Source organism: Mchenga conophoros, linkage group LG13 (genome assembly GCF_057382185.1).
Source record: "Mchenga conophoros isolate Kocher_MC1m ecotype Shallow Benthic linkage group LG13, M_conophoros_male_GT1.1, whole genome shotgun sequence".
Taxonomy (NCBI): domain Eukaryota; kingdom Metazoa; phylum Chordata; class Actinopteri; order Cichliformes; family Cichlidae; genus Mchenga; species Mchenga conophoros.
Window position 1 is genome coordinate 23641890 of NC_140538.1, and position 5368 is coordinate 23647257.

Consider the following 5368-nt stretch of genomic DNA (forward strand, 5'->3'; position numbering starts at 1 on the left):
TCGCCACCCCACCTCTCTCCTCATCTCTGCTTCTTGCTTGAGGGTTTCTAAATTGGGAACATCTGACATGGCCGCCACCTACTCATGTGTCTCTCTGCAGCTCTATCTGACCTTGATCCACCTTCTCCACATGCGAATACTGTACGCACTAATCTTCCTATGATGTTTTATATCTGCCTCACATTCAAAACACAACCAGCGACCACATTTCCACACAAATAATGCCAAGAGCAGACAGACAGCTGCAGTTCAAAGCTTAGCAGCAGCTGTGTTCCATTGTCTAACCGGGAATTCGGTGACATTTGAAGCCAGCGATGGCTGCCTTTAAATGCATCTATTCTTTCCCTCTCCTCTCTGATTTGCTCCCTCCATCCGTCTCTGCCAGAAACAATTCTCATTCCTGTGATGTTTTGGGGATCGCTGTGGTCTGCCTAGATACCGCAGCAACTCGGATTGTCACATAGTAACCGGGGGAAGAACAGAATATGCTTCTCATTTGCTTCCTGCAGAAGGCAGACAGTCAATCCAACCTCTTCACTGTCAAAAAGGCGACGCAGATATACTTGGCGAGCGGTGTTCTGCACCCCTCCCTCGGTTTTTGCTTTCCCAGTTTGTGTGTAAATGTATGTATGTATCTTTTGAGCCCTTCATTTCCCAGAAAGGAGCCCGGGATTTGTGAGTGCATGAGCTGCCGCGAGCGACATCTCCAGAGAAGGGATGAGTGTTTCCTGCAAACAGTTGGGAGGGGAGGCGAGGGAGGTACTGCTGTGTGTGTGTGTGTGGGGGGGGGTGGACAGCTCCCATAGAAACACTATCCAGTAACACTTGAAGAAAGTCATTAAGAGGAGGTGTGTGCGTGTGTGTTTGTAGGCAAGTAGGCGTCTTTCTGAGAAAAAGCCCATGAGGTTGGGGGATCTGTGATTGACAGTTAACTCTGCTGATTACTGCCCCTTGAGGACAGACTCCTGACAACAGCTGCTGCCGCTGCTTCGAACCTGAACCCTGAACTATTGCTTCAGGTTCAACTTCAAGTTCACCAAATATGTCCAAACCTGAGGTGTCAGCTTAAACGTAGTATCTAAATCCATCTCTTTGTTTCCAGGAACGCTCTGCAGAAACCCGAGACGAGAGGATTGCACATTGCCCAACAATCCCGCTGAAGTGGCATGTATTTGCAAAGTAACCGAGCCCGTCATCATCACTCTCTCTTTATCCTCCGCCATTGGGTGCGGACGTGAGGAGTAACAGTGACTTCATGGTGAGTTGTGTAAGAGCGTGGGGCGAGGCTTGAAAGCCGAGCCATGTGAGACAAATGAAAGTGCTGATGTGCTGAAAAGAGAGCCAGTGTTTCTGGAGGCATGCAGATACAGAAACCCCCGGCAGAAGTCAGATGTCAGAGAGGACAGATCGAGGGGGGAGGGTCATCTATTCCAATGGAAAGAGAAAGGTCGCAGTGTAAACTGATAAAGGTAGGAGGCAGAGCTTGGGGCTGCTTCCAGGCCAGCTAGTCAGCTGACGCTTGCAGCTGTGTTTGGAACATCAATATGAGCCTTGTTCAGCCTCCCCCCTCCGCAACACCTCCCCTCCTTTCCTCTAAAACTCTTTTCCCTCCCTCCCCTCGCTAGCTCACTCGGCATCCCCTCTCACCACTCGCCCCTCCTCCTCCTCCACTCCCCATCACGCTGTTTCCTTTTTTTCCAGCTCTGATTTATGAAAGTAGGGCATGTGCCCATAACTGCTGCATCAAGGCACATGGCTGAGCCTCCAGAGGCACTGAGGCTCTGTTTACATCAGCCCAGACAACTGCACCGCATTGCACAATCGCCACAGGCGAGCTCTGTTATATAAAGTGCTGGACCATGTTGGCTCCATTGTTTTTGTTGTTCTGGCTTACCCTTTTTTCCACCTGCAATTTCTCCACCGCACAAATCTGCCTTCTGATCTCTAAGCGGCGAACTTAATGAACCCCTCAGCCAAGGACTAAATGTGTCAGTCAACCACACTTCAGCATCAAATGTGGAAAATTAGTCAAGCATATTTGGATCAGTTGGCCAGGGAGCAGCTCCGGGAACCTGAATAGCTGCTTTGCTTTGCAGAGTTTGTTGTTTTTAGCTGTTTAACTCGCTCTTCCACAGGATTTTGCAGGGCTTGTTTCAGAGGTTTATTGTTGAGAAGTACTGGAGCACAAGGATATTACAACAAAGAGAGCGAGAAATGCTGTGATTTCAGTTGCTAATGTGAGTCTGAGAGCGTGCATGTTTGTTTGGGGAGGACAATTAGTCTCAAATGAAGCACAGAGGCATTTCAGGATCAGTTTCCATGACAACAAATCAGACTGCTCAGCCAGTTTCTTCTTAATGACCATGAAGGGAAGCATTTGAGCCAGAAGCCTGCAACAAATACTGATATGACAGGGGAACTGCATAATCATGCCCTGAGCATGAGGACAGACTCTGAGTCTTTGAGGTCGGATGATTCATGTGTGTGAACGAGCAGGTCAGAGGAGTGGATGGAGAGTAAAAACATACCGTCATCCTTTGCTATTAATCATCTGACACACAGATGGAGTTTAATGGGTGTAACCCGTCTTTGAAACAATTTAATGGAAGCTGAAAAACTCGACCGGCTGTTGCTATCACAAACCATTACACATTCATGTAATTTGCTGAAGTGCAGACCACATTTTTGTTGTTGTTCACTAAACCAGTGCTGACCACACTGTATATTGAAAATGGACTTAGCCACAATGATGTCAGCCATTGGTTTGTGAAGTCCCATTTTTAAGCTTTAGTTTGAGTAATCAGCTAAAGCAAACTACTGAATCCATAGATAGTGTTGAGGCTTTGCAGTTATGTGACAGCTAACCACGTGAGGTTAACCTGTCTGTCATTTTGGAAGTGTGACAATGTAAAGACTGGTTCGCAAACATCTGGCAACAACCAGTCGCTAATGAAAAATGTGTTTTCCCCCAACCAGTTGGTGAAAACCTCCACGCAACTGCTTTGGATGCTAGGAGATGCCATGATTTGCCCGTAATTTTTTGGAACGTGCTGAAGTGTCTGCAGACACTTGCTAACTACTAGCCAAGCGGTACTGAAAGTGATAAAATTGCAACACAAACCAGAAACAGAGACCAAATGTCTTCAAGGTTGTGCCTTTTGAAACTTGATGATGAGGCACAACTCTTACTTTGAAGAAGATGGATCTTTGTTTCCATTTTTAGCCAAGTTTTAGTACTACTTGGCTACTAGTTAGCGAGTGTTTACAGAAAGGTCGGCATCTTCTATTCAAACTGCAATCTGCTAGCAACAAAAGCAATCATGGCGAGGTTTTTGCTGCACCTAGCAACAACCAGCAACCACTTATGAACTAGTCAGGGAATAGACATTTTTTCCTAGCAACAGCTGTCAAGGGGTGTAGATGCTAATAAGTGCTACATAATAGACACATAAAATGCTAAGATTTACTAGCCTAAATTGAGCACAGCCCTTCTGGACAGTTAGTTAGAGCAGCTAAATACACAGGAAGCTATGTTGTTTGTTAGGTAATTATATAAAAAAAGGTCTGGACAGCACCAACACTACAAACACAATGAAATAGTCCAGTTTAGTGACTAAAACTAGCAGCAACGTTCCTAATAATAAAAATCTTTAAGACTTCATTTTAAGTTGTAAGATGCTAAAAAAGTTTTTTAAAAAGGTTGTGTATAGCAGCGGTCCCCAACCTTTTTTTGCGCCACGGACCAGTTTATGTCCGACACTATTTTCATGGACCAGCCTTTAAGGTTTTGCGGATAAATACAAGAAAATAAAACCAGTACCGGTACCAAAATAAGAAGATTTATTCATAACACAGGAAAAGACCCAAGGAAGCAGAGTTAACGATAAAAAAAATAATGCTAAAAACCAATAAAAACCCTGAATACCATAAATTTCACACCCAAGCCTCAACTCTCGTGACCAGTGTTGGTCAAGTTACTTGAAAAAAGTAACTTGACCAACACTTTAAAAACACGATTTACAACTTGAATAGGTAATAAAGTGATAGATCTTTCAGCCCAATTCTACTTTTTCTGCATAATCCATCACACAAAATGTAATCAAATGGAAAAGTCTCTTTTTTTTTAACTTGTTTTATCAGTTTTAATCTTTTAACTTTATGCATCAAGTAAAAATTTAATTATATGCACCATTCTCTGACTTGAAGAAATTAGTTTAATATTTAAACCTATTTTCTGCACATTCCAGCACATAAAATAAAATATTTTTTGTGTTTACACTCAGTCTTTCAAATAGATGCATGTAAAACACAGCAAAAAATAAATAACATCAAAGACTAGCGGTCCTGTTGCTCTATTTTCACCTGTAAAGCAGGACTGGGGGTAGGCGGATGTTTACCCTGGTGCAGGTGTGCCGCGGTCAGTTGAAGAATCCACGAGTTTCTCTGTGAATTTCACATTACGTCGTTGCGCACTCGGTGCTTGATTAGGGTTTTTTTTTTCGCTGTAAAAAGAAGTTTTCTTCCCACGCACAACGGACGCTAATGTTTTTGTCACTTTTTATGGAATCAAACTCAAAGTAAGGTCAGTACTTCCACGCTTTAAACGCTGCACGCTCATACTCTCTCCTGCACTCGATATATGATCCATTGTTGATCTGCACACAGCTGTTGTCACGAACATCGCACTCGCTTACATCACTGTCATGAGACATTCTCGCAAAAAAATCACGGTTTTAGTAACGCAGTAACGCAGCGTTCCTACGGGAAAGTAACGGTAATCTAATTACCGATTTTGCGATAGTAATCCCTTACTTTACTCGTTACTTTAAAAAGTAATCAGATTACAGTAACGCGTTACAAGTAATGCGTTACTGCCCATCTCTGCTCGTGACCCAGTACCAAACGACTCACAGACCGGTACCATTAGTTAGCCAGCTTTGAATGGCCACTGGAGAAACTGCAGTTTTGGCTCTTGAGTGGGTTCATTTTCCTAAAAGCTGCCATTCAGTGCTGACTCAACAACAGGCCTTGTACTGCAGCTCCGCACCTGAGCCTCCTGGACTACAAGGATGCACAGTCATCACCATTTGTAGCTAAAGGCTTGTGTCGGCCTACCTGGAAGTCATTGGAGGCTGGAGGCCATTTGTATTGTCATATTAGAGGCAGGGTCGCACACAGGATTATACTAATTACTTCAACTTTACATACATCAAAGAAATTCTAAAAGTTGCTTTGCTGCTATTTAGCATGGGGCACAACACTTTATGTTGCCAGCGATGAGATGTGTCAAGTATTAATATTCTCTGGCAGAAAGCCGCAGCGAGAGAGAGCGAGCGAGAGATGAAAACCATGTTATTTTTCAATCCAT